Source organism: Schistocerca nitens, chromosome 9, assembly GCF_023898315.1.
Source record: "Schistocerca nitens isolate TAMUIC-IGC-003100 chromosome 9, iqSchNite1.1, whole genome shotgun sequence".
Classification (NCBI taxonomy): domain Eukaryota; kingdom Metazoa; phylum Arthropoda; class Insecta; order Orthoptera; family Acrididae; genus Schistocerca; species Schistocerca nitens.
In genome coordinates this window covers 154,739,354-154,757,354 of record NC_064622.1, presented here as the reverse complement: position 1 = coordinate 154,757,354, position 18,001 = coordinate 154,739,354, and positions in this window count along the sequence as shown.

Sequence of the window (18,001 nt, the reverse complement as noted above, 5' to 3'; positions counted from 1 at the left end):
ATTTTAAAAATGTTCAAATGGCTCTGAGCCCTATGGGACTTAACTGCTGAGTTCATCAGTCTCCTAGAACTTAGAACTACTTAAACCTAACTAACCTAAGAAGATCACACTCGTCCATCCCCGACGCAGGATTCAAACCTGCGACCGTAGCGGTCGTGCGGTTCCAGATTGTAGCACCTAGAACCGCAGGCCAGCGGCCATTTTAAAGACACAGTCAATGACGCAGCGTGTCGCAGGCTGGGATCCCTTTGTACATCCAGGCAGGGGCAGCTGCTGGGTGTCGTGGTGGGTCAAAATGTTTGGCACTTGTTTTTGGTGGATGTCGATCCAGAACAGCTGTCATGTCATTCAAATCAGGTGTGCCTGTGGTCCTTTGGACCCACGACACCACTGTCTGCGCGCCTGCCTAGTTAAGGATCCAGTCACAATGTTTCCCGAACAGGAAACTCCCAGCTGGGCCAGATTACATATCTGATATTACCCCCGCCTACGTCCTCTTATGTGATATTTTCGCCGGCGGCTAGCGCGCCATGGCTCCCAATATTAAGCCAGAGGAACTGGAACCTATGCCTTCCTTCTCGCAGTTGGCCATGGATCAGTTCTCGCCTTTTCCATCTTATTCAATCTTCAACTGTTGTGGCGGAGTCAGTTTGGTGGTTGTTCCCTATTTTCATAGCAGAACCGATTCTATGTAAATGGACCTGCCAGTTTATCCAAGGGCACTAATGCGCTGCTTCCTGGACTCGGGTAGGCGTCACGGCCCCGGATCAAATCCGCCCGGCGGCTTAACGACGAGGACCGGTGTGTCAGCCAGTCTGCATTTGGTTTTTAGGCGGCTTTCCACATGCCTCTAGGTGAATACCAGGCTGGTCCCCATGTTCCGCCTCAGTTACACGACCCGTAGACATATGAAAAACGTTCGCACTATTTCATGGCTTAACTAAACGCTGATAGCTTCAGTACACAAATTCTGTCCCAGGCGGTACGGGGAGGCGACAGGTAGGGCATCCGGCCACCCTCTCACACTAACATCGCCAAATCCATAGTAACAAGACCGGTCCCGCGTTGAAGTGGGACAAAGGCCTCAGAAAATGATGATAAACCGATGCCATGAAAGTTCACGCCCTCTCCAGATTTGCGACGGAAATTTCAGTAGAAAGAAGGCAATTTTCGCCGCTATGTGGCCTTTTCAGGGAGGAAGGAGTTTGTATATGCGCCAGTGGACATACATATGAACAGGGATGAGCTGACATGTGTCTGGCGACAGAGTAGTGTGGCAAGTTATTATGGATGGCGCGCGCGGGGCATCGTATGGGCAGAACCGCTGTCACAGATGTTTACTTGCCAGTGGCAATAGGCCTGGACAGTGAGTGCTTACGCTGAAGTCGATTGAGACGCACCTGGCTTCCGCATTGCAGCATATTCTTGATTCTGCGCGCTAATTGTGTCGATCATTCTCACTAGTCACGTTTCTGATTTCTCCATGCCAGTCCCTTTGCGGCATTCGAACACTGTGCACCTTGTCGATTAACCTGCACATAGGGTTTTGTGGTTTCCAGGGTTCATGTACCTCGTATCCTGATCGAGCACTCGCCCTTAGCTATAATGGAGACATTTGTGCCGAACGGATGGTTCAGTTCTGCAGATGCGAAAGCGTAACGTACACGATAAAAATGCAGAGAAGAATAGTTTAGGAGCCTTCTAAACATGGTAATAAAGGAGAATATTCAAGATTAGGTGGGTAAATCGGATAATTAGAGAACAGGTAGTGTACAGAATCGTGGAGAAAAAAATTCATGGCAACATGACTAAAAGACTGCTGAGGCATCAAGAAAGCACCACTTTGGTGATGGATGGAGATTTGGGTGGGGTGTGGGAGTTAATAATTGTAGGCAGATATCAAGGCTTGATTACAGTAAGCGGACTGGATAGAATGCAGGGTGCAGCAGCGAAGCAAAGATGAAGAGGCTGGTACAGGGTTGACCACTACCCCTGCGCAGAAATTGTTAAGCAGAACCGAAATATATCGTTGGTGAAAATACATTTAAAATCTGAATTGTGCCTTATGGACATTACTGTTGTTGTGTACATAAAATCCTCTCAGTGCCTTCAACTGTTGTGTGTTAGGTAATTGTATTTAATTTTCCTGTTTTTCCTTGGTGAGGAAATCTTCTTCGCTAGCGTTCTTTAAATTATATAATAACTCATTGCATCAAGAGATTAGATTGCCTCACTAGGTTCCACGGAACCACGTATAAAAACTCAAAAACAGGTAAAATGTTTGTAACACACACGAGAAAGGAGGGTATTGCTACTACGCAATCTGTCGACTACCACACATAGTACACTCCTGGAAATTGAAATTAGAACACCGTGAATTCATTGTCCCAGGAAGGGGAAACTTTATTGACACATTCCTGGGGTCAGATACATCACATGATCACACTGACAGAACCACAGGCACATAGACACAGGCAACAGAGCATGCACAATGTCGGCACTAGTACAGTGTATATCCACCTTTCGCAGCAATGCAGGCTGCTATTCTCCCATGGAGACGATCGTAGAGATGCTGGATGTAGTCCTGTGGAACGGCTTGCCATGCCATTTCCACCTGGCGCCTCAGTTGGACCAGCGTTCGTGCTGGACGTGCAGACCGCGTGAGACGACGCTTCATCCAGTCCCAAACATGCTCAATGGGGGACAGATCCGGAGATGTTGCTGGCCAGGGTAGTTGACTTACACCTTCTAGAGCACGTTGGGTGGCACGGGATACATGCGGACGTGCATTGTCCTGTTGGAACAGCAAGTTCCCTTGCCGGTCTAGGAATGGTAGAACGATGGGTTCGATGACGGTTTCGATGTACCGTGCACTATTCAGTGTCCCCTCGACGATCACCAGTGGTGTACGGCCAGTGTAGGAGATCGCTCCCCACACCATGATGCCGGGTGTCGGCCCTGTGTGCCTCGGTCGTATGCAGTCCTGATTGTGGCGCTCACCTGCACGGCGCCAAATACGCATACGACCATCATTGGCACCAAGGCAGAAGCGACTCTCATCGCTGAAGACGACACGTCTCCATTCGTGCCTCCATTCACGCCTGTCGCGACACCACTGGAGGCGGGCTGCACGATGTTGGGGCGTGAGCGGAAGACGGCCTAACGGTGTGCGGGACCGTAGCCCAGCTTCATGGAGACGGTTGCGAATGGTCCTCGCCGATACCCCAGGAGCAACAGTGTCCCTAATTTGCTGGGAAGTGGCGGTGCGGTCCCCTACGGCACTGCGTAGGATCCTACGGTCTTGGCGTGCATCCGTGCGTCGCTGCTGTCCGGTCCCAGGTCGACGGGCACGTGCACCTTCCGCCGACCACTGGCGACAACATCGATGTACTGTGGAGACCTCACGCCCCACGTGTTGAGCAATTCGGCGGTACGTCCACCCGGCCTCCCGCATGCCCACTATACGCCCTCGCTCAAAGTCCGTCAACTGCACATACGGTTCACGTCCACGCTGTCGCGGCATGCTACCAGTGTTAAAGACTGCGATGGAGCTCCGTATGCCACGGCAAACTGGCTGACACTGACGACGGCGGTGCACAAATGCTGCGCAGCTAGCGCCATTCGACGGCCAACACCGCGGTTCCTGGTGTGTCCGCTGTGCCGTGCGTGTGATCATTGCTTGTACAGCCCTCTCGCAGTGTCCGGAGCAAGTATGGTGCGTCTGACACACCGGTGTCAATGTGTTCTTTTTTCCATTTCCAGGAGTGTATAATGCGGCCACACCAGGAGCAATTTGTCATGGCGAGTAGCGACATATATCGGAAGCGTCCGATCGATACGCATTCATTACACGGCACTCTAACATTGGCACCCGCAAAGAGTGACCTGTCGCACTGAGCTGGTCTCGATGACCTCGGTAAGCTAGTAGAGCAGCACTGCTTTAACATTTTGACCTGTGACTGTCGCGTTTATTCAGTTAAGGGGAGCCGGAGGTGCCTATGCTTCCCATGTTCAAATCATTAAGTTTCAGGAACATTTATGAATAAACTACCAAATAGAAAAATTTGATGTTTTTTACATATAGAGTGGTTTAGTATTGCAGTTATGACAGAGGGATTTTGGAGTATCTTTTCTAGTTTCCTTCCAATTATTTTTTTTATTAATGACCCAAATCTTTTTACAAAGAATTGCTTTATAATTAAACTGAAATGAAATTACTGAACATATTGCCAAATGGCTGTGTTACAATGTACGTTTGACCACTAGGAGTGCTGTATAAAAATTTCATCTCTCTAGCTTGAGTAGATTTTGAGAACATTTTCCTTATATTCGAAAAATTCTAATTTACGGGAAATGGCTATCAAAGTATCTCAGTACATTCCTGCACTATAGGATGGATTATCAGGGTCTTCTTCTTCATCCTCCAAAAGCTTCCTCTTCCGTCTTCTTTTCTGGCCTGTTGTTCCATCATACTTCATATACCTTTCTCTTCTTTCTGCTCCTCTTATCCTTTCTCTGTCAATATTTCTTAGTGTTCGTACAGTGTTCATCCCAACTGTAAATCCTAATGCCTTCAGAACTACGCACTTCACACTGTTCCCTTGGTTGTAGGTTGCTATTGCATCATAAATTCCAAAGTGCAGTGTTTTTATGCTTACAAACACCCTTTTAGGAATCACTTTCCAAATCAAATTGTTTACGCTCTCATTAGGATTCTGCGTCTTTCCGTGTAGACATTTGTGTAACAATTCTGGCTGTGCTAAGTCATGAAAAATTGGTTTTATTGCATTTATCACAGCTGCTGGCAAACCATGTTTGTGATCATAGTCCTTTTTTGCATTATATTTGCACCAGGAATCTTGTGGGCACAGGCTGTTTTGAGGGTATTCATTGGAAGAGGCAGTATGAAGGAACAATGCCCACACTGCTTTTCGCATGTCACTAACATTACTAGTATTTTGCCTTATAGCATACCCATAGTATCTCTGTAGACGTTCAATCACCTCATCAGTAAGCCTGCCTCTCCCTCATATTGTCTTTCCATCACTGAGCTTACTTGAACTCAAAGTTTGTTTGAGCCTTCGAAGCCGTGCACCCATACGCTTTTGCACATGCCCAATACATTCCAACTTTTCAACTACAAATTCATTTCCATATGGTTTCAGTTCCTCTATAGTCTTGAAACCTTTGGAGTCACCATCCCCAAGGTAGTATTGGTACCTAACGTTGTATCTGGGAACTGAACGTTCAAAAATTTGTTTCACCCCATCCACTTCCATTGCTCCACTTGATCCACTAAAATTTGCCTCACAGGTTCCACTGTGCTCTCCTTTGATTTTATTTTTGCACCTACAATGTTCTGATAATATTGCAACATCTATCACTTTAACACTATCACCACAAGTAGCAGTTACAACCCCATTCAAGGATTTATGACCCCTCTTTTGCCAGGAACCATCTAATGCCACTACCAAATCCGTAGAACCACCGTTCATTTCTACAGATTCCTCCACTGCTTCCTTCATGGTTTTCAAAGCCACATCTTGAACAGAGGATCCTACTAGTTCACAGTAGTACCCAAATTTGCTTGGAGGCGATGGCAAGTTCATAATACCACAAAACAGTTTACCAGCAGCAGACCCTTTTCCAATGGATCGAAGACCATACACAAGTCGAACATTCACATCAAACACTCTAGATCGTCCATTTTCACTAAAGAGACTGGCATGTGAATTGTAGAAAGTCACTTGATACTTGCAACATGCACAGATTTTCTTCGTCTCACAAGCTAAACCAAATCGCTTTGCTATCTCTAGTCCCACTCCTACACTTGAACACATTTTGCACAGAACACTTTCTTTCAGCACAGAAGATAATAATCCCATATTCAGTACTTCGTTAATATCATCACTGTCACTAACATATTCACGAAATCTGTCACTTCCACCTGTCAGCTCCTTGCTAGAAGATGTCACAGGGCTATGGCCGGCCATGTGTTGCTTAGCAGAAGAACACACTATTTCAGTAATTGTAGTGTCGTAACTTGGTATTAGTGTTAATTTTCTTTCCCCTACGTTCTTCCTCTTCTTATATACACGGTTACTAAAACGTGGCATCGTAACCAGAACAACGCCTTACACAAGAAGTATAATACTACCAACAACAGGCGCAACACTGAACTAATTCGAAACGGTAAACAGCAAAGAGACGATGTTCCGCGCTCTTAGCGCTTCATTTGTCACAGAAAACAATGTAGCCAATCCTTGCACACTCGCTGTATGCGTAACATAGGGCGCTGTATGCGTAACAGGCCGATAAAATCCCAAGCAGTTCGCCAGGAAGTCACGAGAGGGTGTTAGATGCATTCAGCGGCCGCCCATTCCCTCTGCAGGCGTGGGGGAAAATGGTAATAACTGCAAAAAATGGCTCTGAGCACTATGGGACTCAACTGCTGTGGTCATCAGTCCCCTAGAACTTAGAACTACTTAAACCTAACTAACCTAAGGACATCACACACAGCCATGCCCGAGGCAGGATTCGAACCTGCGACCGTAGCAGTCGCACGGTTCCGGACTGCGCGCCTAGAACCGCGAGACCACCGCGGCCGGCCTAATAACTGCACTTCCAGGGCGAGTAGAACAATAATTCAAAGTATACATTAAAGAGGAATGTTCCAATTAATTTTCGGTAGAAAAAAAAGTCGTAATTTTTTGGATTTGACCACCTCCGGCTCCCCTTAAAAAAAGTCAGTAAACTGAATTCTTAATAGGAACACAAATCGTAGATTAGCGTATTACTGTTACCACATAGACAACAAAAAACGCTAGGCTAGTGAAAATGCTTAGAGGTGCGTAAATATGTATAGTTGTATGACACACTATACGAAAGTCATAAAAATGTAAAAATGTTTAAAAAATGTATTTTTATCAATAATACTGGTTATTTCGACAAAATGGAGGGTAGGATGGACGAGATGGACGTAGAAGGAAAGAGGACGAGTTGAGCCAAGAGATGAATGAGGAGGAGAAGGACAGAGAGAGGTGGGGTGAGGAGATAAGCAGAGAGAGAGGATGGAGGATATGGACAGAGAGAGGTGGTGGAGGAAGAGGACAGAGGCACGGGAGGTAATGGACAGAGAGGAGGAGATGGATGGACGAGGTGGATGGATAAAGTAAAGAGGAGAAGAAGACAAAGAGCAAAGAGAAGGGCAGGAGATTTTGAACAGAGAGAAGTGGGATGAGGAGATGAATGGAGAGAGGACAGGAGGAGATGGACAGAGAGTGGCGAGGAGTTGATGGACAGAAAGATGGGGTAGGAGCAGACTGACAGAGAATTGATGAGCACAAGATGTTCTTAGTGGGAGTGAGTAGGAGGAGGATATTGACTTAGAGAGGAGAGGAGGAGAGGGAGAGAGAGAGGGAGGAGGAGATGGACAGAGGGGAAGGGACAGATTGGCAGAAACAGGAAATAAGAGGAGATGAACAGAGGCAGGGGAGGGTTGGAGATGTGTAGAGATAAGGGGGGGACAGAGTGTGTGCGGGGAAGAGGAGGTGGAAAACAAGAGAAAGAAGAGATGGTCATCAAGGGGGCACAAATGAGACAGAGGGGGAGACGAGTTGCATTTAGAGGGGACGAGAAGATGGACAGAGAAGGTAGTAGCAGATGCTGGGAGGGCTGAGGAGCTGATGGACAGAAAGATGGGGAAAAGCATATTGAAAGAGGTAGAGGCAAGATAAAATGTAGATGGACCGAGAAAGGGGGTGGTGTGAGGAGGAGAATGCGGAAAGAGAGATGGGGAAGGAGGAAATGGACTAATGTAAGACTGAAAGAAATACACACATGTGCAACGCCATGTACTTAGTTTTCAATATTTTTATTTATATTTTTATCTTTATCGATTTTATAAGATTCTTGCAGAATATTTGTGATGATATAGGCTTGCTCCTTCTGAATGGATAAAATTTAGTGCTTCTGCATCGTGAAATGTAGTTGAGCCTACATCTTAATACTAATTTTAATATTCAAGATCTGGTATCCGACATAGATAAAATCAAAATAAGTGTTAGCTTACTTTAAGCGATATAAAATTGCAGGAGTCTTTGATCAACTATGATAAATTCTCGAAACGTTGAAAAATGCCTCTTACCTCGATACAGAAATTCTGCATTGTATTTCAGCAAAAATAGTCTTAAATACACTCCTGGAAATTGAAATAAGAACACCGTGAATTCATTGTCCCAGGAAGGGGAAACTTTATTGACACATTCCTGGGGTCAGATACATCACATGATCACACTGACAGAACCACAGGCACATAGACACAGGCAACAGAGCATGCACAATGTCGGCACTAGTACAGTGTATATCCACCTGTCGCAGCAATGCAGGCTGCTATTCTCCCATGGAGACGATCGTAGAGATGCTGGATGTAGTCCTGTGGAACGGCTTGCCATGCCATTTCCACCTGGCGCCTCAGTTGGACCAGCGTTCGTGCTGGACGTGCAGACCGCGTGAGACGACGCTTCATCCAGTCCCAAACATGCTCAATGGGGGACAGATCCGGAGATGTTGCTGGCCAGGGTAGTTGACTTACACCTTCTAGAGCACGTTGGGTGGCACGGGATACATGCGGACGTGCATTGTCCTGTTGGAACAGCAAGTTCCCTTGCCGGTCTAGGAATGGTAGAACGATGGGTTCGATGACGGTTTGGATGTAACGTGCACTATTCAGTGTCCCCTCGACGATCACCAGTGGTGTACGGCCAGTGTAGGAGATCGCTCCCCACACCATGATGTCGGGTGTTGGCCCTGTGTGCCTCGGTCGTATGCAGTCCTGATTGTGGCGCTCACCTGCACGGCGCCAAACACGCATACGACCATCATTGGCACCAAGGCAGAAGCGACTCTCATCGCTGAAGACGACACGTCTCCATTCGTCCCTCCATTCACGCCTGTCGCGACACCATTGGAGATTGGAGGCGGGCTGCACGATGTTGGGGCGTGAGCGGAAGACGGCCTAACGGTGTGCGGGACCGTAGCCCAGCTTCATGGAGACGGTTGCGAATGGTCCTCGCCGATACCCCAGGAGCAACAGTGTCCCTAATTTGCTGGGAAGTGGCGGTGCGGTCCCCTACGGCACTGCGTAGGATCCTACGGTCTTGGCGTGCATCCGTGCGTCGCTGCGGTCCGGTCCCAGGTCGACGGGCACGTGCACCTTCCGCCGACCACTGGCGACAACATCGATGTACTGTGGAGACCTCACGCCCCACGTGTTGAGCAATTCGGCGGTACGTCCACCCGGCCTTCCGCATGCCCACTATACGCCCTCGCTCAAAGTCCGTCAACTGCACATACGGTTCACGTCCACGCTGTCGCGGCATGCTACCAGTGTTAAAGACTGCGATGGAGCTCCGTATGCCACGGCAAACTGGCTGACACTGACGGCGGCGGTGCACAAATGCTGCGCAGCTAGCGCCATTCGACGGCCAACACCGCGGTTCCTGGTGTGTCCGCTGTGCCGTGCGTGTGATCATTGCTTGCACAGCCCTCTCGCAGTGTCCGGAGCAAGTATGGTGGGTCTGACACACCGGTGTCAATGTGTTCTTTTTTCCATTTCCAGGAGTGTATTATTCTGTAATAACGTTACGACTATATGAAACGTAAGTATAAGCAAGCAGGTGATAAAAATATTGCTGAATAAACTTTGTTACCACCTGATTCTCAGTTACTTATTCGCTTACATCAATACGTTCATGAAGTCCGGTTGGTTACATTACTCACTGTGAGGAAATATGATTCAGTACATGGGGCTTGTGGGAACAGGCGCTGGATGTGACTGAATATGCGAGGTAAATTTCGCGCGCTCTCGTTTACTCACTGTTTCTCCAATAACTTCAATTAACTATCACCATTGCGTAACTTTAACACAAGATCTGATACGTCGACCCTCTTTGTTGTAAATATGCATTACACTACAACTTCTCCATTTTCTTTCCTATTTCAGCAATAACACTCTGGAACAAACCGTCCACTAATATAAGTCTTACCCAAAAGCACTCTGCATCGGAGAACAGAATGAAGCTCTATCCGCAGTTGTTGGGAAACCGATTTCTCGACATATTTCATATATCTTCCTTTTGTCAACCAGCGAACCAGTTTTTCTATCACATTATCAACACTATCTATGGTTTCCTTTTCGGTGTCTTCACTGACTGGCGAGAAAGTAAAGAACACGGATGGGGAGGAAGAAATGGAATTAAACTTGACGGGCTGGGAGGGCATGTGAAGATGTTATTTCAAGTCAAATTTACAAAGAGCTTGACAGTATCAGCCCAGTTATGAGTATGACATTCCATCCCCTCTGACAGGGACACTTTCGCTGGTTCAGCTGGGAAGAGAGTCATAATGCCATTGCAGTCCACCTTGCTCCAGAAAAGAGACAACTATTGTAACAATTTCCTTACTTCCAGGGTACTTACTCTGGGACGAATTTGACACCTGAGGTAGTCATATGCATTTTGTATCGGCGACAGGTCTTGGAATCTTGATGGCCCTGGCATTGTCTCGACATTACTCAGACAGGGGAAGGAGAAACGAAACGAAACTTCACGGTTTGGGAGGGTATGTGAAGTTATTGCAATGCTTACAAAATCAAGTCAAATTCAGAAAGACTTTGACCTTGTGTGACCACTTATCAGTATGGCGTTACACTCCCTTTGGGCTGCATGTATGCTCTGATTCGCTTGGGAAGGCTATCATAAAGCCAGTGTATCCTCTCCTGACGCAATATGGCCAACAACTTTTGTAACCGGATAACTGACATCTTGGACACTAGAATTGGAGCAGAAATGATGTCAGAGCTAGCCCCACACTTGTTCTATCGGGCTAGGTATGAGTATGTTATGGGCCATAGGAGAACTTACATCACGCAAGCACATGGGTGGACACTGTACTGTTGAAAGATGGCATCACGATACTGTCAAATGACTGGTAATAAGAGAGGAAGCAGGATGCTCGTGGTATGTCGTAGAGCATTCTGAGTTTCCTCAGTCACTACCAACTGTGACCTAAAGTGATACTGCTTGGTTCCCCATCAACGACGCCAGGAGTAACACCACTGGATCTCTTAGAAACTTTGGAAAAACGGGAACTCTCTTCAAGTCGCCTCCACACTCGCCGGCGTTCGTCATCTAGAATCGTGCAGAACTTGCCATTCATCAGCAGTCCAGGCTACCCTGTCATGACAGCAACACAAACACAGCTGGTTGTGTAATGGTGTTAACAGCAGCCTGCGCAAGTGAGGGTAAGTTTTCCGATCCGGTTGCTGTTATTCCCTGAACCATGGTGTGTGATGATGCAGAATGCTGCTGGAAATCAAGTACTTCTTCCCAGATGGCAGGTACAGTTGTGCTTGGTGCTTGGTGCACAATACTGCAACCTTGTGGTGGTCAGACATGCTCGACTGGAACCTCGACAGTAAGTATGCATGCTCTCACGTTCCCGTGCCGTCCAACACCGGACCATTGTGACTTCTGATTGCCCATCGGGTCTTGATAGTGCACGATTCGACCAGCTGGGTGAATGGGGACCCACAATGGAGCCCCTTCAAACTGTTTTATGAGCAGAAAACGCTGCCTCGGACGAGTACGCGGCATCACGGGATCTTCATAGTGATCACACAACGTCTGGCGCTGTTCACGCCCCATACATATCCTGCCAGGCTGGAAACAACTCTATACACGAACAACAATAACGCACTCTGGTGGCCGATCTTCCAGTCACGCAGAACTGCAACATTACTCACTTGCATAATGGCAGGTGTTTTGTAGGTGTACGAAGTTACACTGGCAGTCGACCGTATCTTTTGGGTGCCTAATTCTTTTACTCAGGTCGTGTATATTTTCCACCTAGTCAACAGGTTACCATTACGCTATTACCAACCTCCTAACTGAGTCAGTTAACTTAGTCTTCATATGTGACACCTCCTGTGCTACTGTCACACTCTCTCTGAAATTTATGAAAGATTTTATACTCACTACTATACCCATTATCAGGCTATTATTACTATTATTATTATCTAGTTCTCATTAACTACACATTTTTTAATACTGAAACTCAAAGGAGGTCTGATTATATTTAGGAGAGGAACTGTAGGCCCTGATGCTGCAAGGCGAAATAAATATTATAAACATGTCTACAAATAATTGTATGTATGTATGCCTCTATCAACATTTGACCGTTCCACATCTCATTGGAAGACTTTTTACGCATATCAGTTACCATCTGGAAAGAAGCATGGTGGAAGTAAGAACTACCTATTGCCCATAAGAAGAATCAAAACTCAGGAACGTCTGGATAATTTTCACGAAAATTTTGTGTATGCTTGACTCATTATTTCTAGTTCTTGTATAATTATTCCTATAAAAGTACAGTGAAAGACAGCCCTAGTACTCCTTGGGTTGGGGCTGCGAATGGGGGGTAATAAAGGGTGATATGTAAAAATTTTTGAAAACGACCTAATGGATATATGGTTCAAATGGCTCAAAGCACTATGTGACTTAACATCTGAGGTCATCAGTCTCCTGGACTTAGAACTACTTAAACCTAACTAACCTAAGGACAGCACACACATCCATGCTCGAGGTAGGATTCGAACCTGTGACCTCTTCCTTTTCCACCTACCACTACCCCTTTACACATTCCGCCTGGCTCATGCATCTCTCCCTCTTCCCTTCTCTCTATCCATTTCCTCCATCTCTTCACTCTGTCCATCCCCTCTCCTATCCATCTCAATCTGCCCACATCCATGTTCATCAGCACATGTAGAACCTAAAATGTAGTTGAGCAAATCAGGCCAATGTTGCTCCAACACATGCCTGTCATGCAGGGCAGCCTACATGTGAATGCCCGAAAAACTGTTCCTGGCCCCTGACATGTAGGCTGACGTAAAAAGCGGGTTGATCCGGAAGCTCGGTACTGTCCCCAAACAATATATCGGTAGTGCAGGGCAGCCTATGCATCAGACAGTGGAAATATCACGTTTTTGCCCAAATCCCTACTCCTGTTGGAGTAGGAGGTTATGAACCCCACAGAGTTAATGCTCGTCAGGCCTGCTGTTTTGGTGCCAGCTATGCTAAATTTGGTTGAAACCGATCCATGAGTTTGGGAGGAGATCCTGGACATACACACATACAATATATTCTTACCACACGTTCTTCTTGTACCCCTATAATTGCCTTTTGCATCTGTCGATTTTTCGCCGTTAAGTGAAACACGTTGAGTTCAGTTTGTAAGAAAGTCCGGAACGCAGTCACAAATCTTGTTTGATATTTGGTTGATATTTGTAAGGTCGTATCGCGTTTACTGAACGGCAGCACAGAAATGTGTTAAACACCCTCCTGAAGCCAAGAGCACTGTATCCATCTGGTTGCTGATGTCTATGATGCTCTCGATCTCAAAAACGAACGGAATTCTGAGTTTCGCAAGACGTCTGCCCTAACAAACGGCTAGACACTCGAAGGTATTCTGTTGTAGGAGTTCTTCCATAAATTTTCCAGTTCTAAATGATGGACTAAAGGGCTGTTTACGTACCGAATATTATATGTGAGCGATAGGAGAGACCCCTTTGGGGCTGTTACGTTGCAGTCTCGTACTTTGGTGCACAGTTCATAGCAACTGCGTCAAGATGAAAGTTCCTGAAAAGTCGTAGCTGGCGCAGCATCTGCTGTGATGTCTTCAGTAGTGTGTGTCCTGCTGTGGCCTCTTGACAGCGTTCAGACAGCTGCGCCGCTTCCTCTGCGGGGAGACCACTCCCCTCCACGATGTCACACAGACACGCTTTGGCTCTCGGCAGGCCTAGCTAATTGCGGCTGATATTTATGGAGCCCTAATAGGAGCCAGCCGCCCCACTGCGTGCAGCCTGGCGGCGGTTTTAATAACGCGCGGGGCTGTCTGTGCTCGTGCGGCCGCACCGCCCCTCACCCGCACTCTGTGTGCCTCCGGCAGCCGTATATCCTCCTCATCGCCCCCCCCCCCACCCGCCCTTCTACGTGACAGAACCCCAACTTCAAGTTGCCACATTATTATCTCTCTCTTATCTCTACTACCATTGGAATATCTCTGTGACGCCAATTCACTCTCTGTTCATCTGGTCCTACTTTACATCCTTCCTATGGACTGAACGTATTTCCGCTGGATCGTTGTGTTCATCAGCCCAGCGATCGGCCTGATGAAGCTCTCCACGCTGGTCTAGTCTGTGTAAGTGTCTTTATTTCCCAACACCTCTGCAGCTCTCAGCCATTTTAACCTGCTCATTGTAATTATCCCTTGGTGTCACTCTGCGGTCCTTACACCTTCCCCTTTCTCCCGTTCGCTTACCCCATTACCAAACAGGCAATCCCTTGATGCTTAAGTAAATGTCCTTTGAACCAGTCACTTCTTTTAGTCAAGTTATGCCATAAATTTATTTTTCCCCAATTACAGCCAGTACCCTGCCGCCTCCGGCATGGATTTTGCGAGTGACTGAGTGACAAGGGTTTGTGTTAAAGGGAATGCTCCCGGTTGACCGAACTGAAAGAGAGACTAGCTTATCTGGAATAAATTCTATGACAAGATGGCCGATGATGAGGAAAATACAAAATTGTTGAGGCTTTCGTGGCCACTTGTTGACAAACTGCCTATTGGCTTCTGTCTCGGGTTCTTCGGCCGACGTTCATCTAATGATTTTTCTGACGTTTCGCCAGCACGAGTGGCTGGCATTGTCAAAGCTTCACCCTCCATTGCCGGTGGTGAACTGGAGCCGAGCTCGCGGGCGCAGGCTATATGTACCTGGCGCGCCAACGTCCGAGGGCTTCTCCGCGGTCATTTCCGGTGCGGTTCTCCTCTTGCTACCTGCGACGGTCGTTCGCTGCAGTACGGGAAGCCAGGATCCGTTGACCTTAAGGCTTTCCTCTTTCTTGTTCAAACTGTTCGCGTGTTTTTGTATTTCTACAGCTTCTCTGAACAAGCGCGTGTGATAGTGCTTCTCTACAGCCAGAACTTCCGTGTCGGCGAATTTTATTACATGGTCGGTCTCATTCAGTGCGTGCTCTGCCACGGCCGATTTCTCCACCTGCCCCAACCTGCAATGTCGCTTATGCTCTTTGATCCTGGTGTTAATGGATCGTCCAGTCATTCCGACATAAACTTTTCCGCATGTGCATGGTATGCGGTATATTCCCGACATTGCAAGTGGGTCTCTTTTCTCCTTCGCCGATCTAAGACACTCTTTGATCTTCCTTGTCGGTTTGAAAATCGTCTTTACGCCATGTTTGCGCAATATACGGCCGATTCTGTCTGTCACTCTGGGAATGTATGGCAGAAAGGCCGTACCCGACAATTCTTTTTCCGGTTCCTTACTTCGCCGAGGGTTGGGCTCTGTTACACTTCTAATATAATTTGTGGAGTAACCATTGCTCCTCAGAACAGTTTCCAGGTGTTGCATTTCTCGTTTGAGGTGTTGCGGCTCACATATTCGTCCTGCTCTCGTTACGAGCGTACTAATCATGCCTCTTTTCTGGCTCGGGTGGTGGTTTGACAGTTTGTGCAGGTATCGGTCCGTGTGAGTCGGTTTTCGATACACGCTGTGTCCCAGATCTTCGCCGTCCCTTGTGACCAGAACATCTAGAAATGGCAGTTTCTTGTCCTTTTCTACTTCCATGGTAAATGTTATGTTGGCATGGAGGCTGTTCAAGTGTCTTAGGAAGTCACTGAGCTGTTCTTCACCACGAAAGTATCATCGACGTACCTGTACCACACCTTAGGTTTGCAAGTCGCCAAGTCCAGTGCCTGTGCTTCGAATTGTTCCATGAAGAAGTTGGCCACCACTGGACTGAGAGGACTACCCATGGCGACGCCTTCCAGCTGTTCGTAGAAATCGCCATTCCACGTGAAATAGCTCGTGGTGAGACATGCATGGAAGAGCTTTCTGATGTCTAGCGGAAAAATGGAACCGATGTGCTCCAGAGCGTCACTGAGTGGCACTTTCGTAAATAACGAAACAACATCAAAGCTGACCAGGATGTCGTTTGGTGCAAGTTTCAGCTCGTAACGAGAGCAGGACGAATATGTGAGCCGCAACACCTCAAACGAGAAATGCAACACCTGGAAACTGTTCTGAGGAGCAATGGTTACTCCACAAATTATATTAGAAGTGTAACAGAGCCCAATCCTCGGCGAAGTAAGGAACCGGAAAAAGAATTGTCGGGTACGGCCTTTCTGCCATACATTCCCAGAGTGACAGACAGAATCGGCCGTATATTGCGCAAACATGGCGTAAAGACGATTTTCAAACCGACAAGGAAGATCAAAGAGTGTCTTAGATCGGCGAAGGAGAAAAGAGACCCACTTGCAATGTCGGGAATATACCGCATACCATGCACATGCGGAAAAGTTTATGTCGGAATGACTGGACGATCCATTAACACCAGGATCAAAGAGCATAAGCGACATTGCAGGTTGGGGCAGGTGGAGAAATCGGCCGTGGCAGAGCACGCACTGAATGAGACCGACCATGTAATAAAATTCGCCGACACGGAAGTTCTGGCTGTAGAGAAGCACTATCACACGCGCTTGTTCAGAGAAGCTGTAGAAATACAAAAACACGCGAACAGTTTGAACAAGAAAGAGGAAAGCCTTAAGGTCAACGGATCCTGGCTTCCCGTACTGCAGCGAACGACCGTCGCAGGTAGCAAGAGGAGAACCGCACCGGAAATGACCGCGGAGAAGCCCTCGGACGTTGGCGCGCCAGGTACATATAGCCTGCGCCCGCGAGCTCGGCTCCAGTTCACCACCGGCAATGGAGGGTGAAGCTTTGACAATGCCAGCCACTCGTGCTGGCGAAACGTCAGAAAAATCATTAGATGAACGTCGGCCGAAGAACCCGAGACAGAAGCCAATAGGCAGTTTGTCGATGAGGAAAATACTCAACTCAGTAGATATAATTAATTTACAGAAATGGCTTCCCTAAAAGGGAACACTGCACCCTAACTGCGAAATTCTTTCTCAGACTGTTTGTCACTGTTCTGCTGTCTATTTAATGAAACCTTCATCTAAATCTGTGACCAGAGACCCCTAAAGGTACCTAGCTTCTCCCCAGCTACTCCAGATTGTACTATGGCTGCGTAATGCGACTTTATCTGCTGGAAGATAGGTAAATGTGCTATGCACAGCTCTGTTGGCTTGATGAAATCGTGGGATCGAGTTGTACACAGCCGCTTTCATACCCAGCAGCTAACTCGCAGCAAATAATACCCTGTAGCAGTGGTAATGCAGTCCAATAGTCTATGCACTGGCCAGAATTCAGAATTAATTAAATAATCAAAATATCAAATAATTAATACGAGTGGTCTACCCTAATGCCTGAAGCTGATGGTAGATGATACCAGAAGATTTTGTTGAATAAGGTTTGTTCAAGAAAGTAATCTATAATAAATGGGAAGTGGTGCAGTGGTTACCAGTTATGATACAGACAGGAGGAAGATAACCTTGTTAAAATACAATGAATCTGCGTGAGGTGCATTACAAAAATAGTAACAGAATCCCAAAGCTGTAGTAGTCCAAGACTCACAAAAAGACTAAGTCAGTTACACGAAATCCTCACCAGCTCAGAACAATTCAGAGTTAAGCATGTTGATTTACATATCATCACACGAGAGATAACGAGTAGGAAATAATACTCTCTCTAGTCTCAACTCCGTAATGTAAGTGGAAAAACTGGAAAAATTAAAGTTCTTCACTGGATGGGGTTCAGAAAATTTCTTCAATGGAGGATATTCGGACTTTTAGAAAATTAAAGCCCTTTCAAAACTTAGAGCATGAGCCATTCACTACCTAGAATCTATCATTTGCACGACTGAATGTTACACTATAGCTCAGGAATGTCTTGTCTTCTTCTCTGTCTTCTTCCAGAACTCGACGCAATGTATCCAGAAACGCTCTCTTCAGCTTTCCAGTCAAATACCCT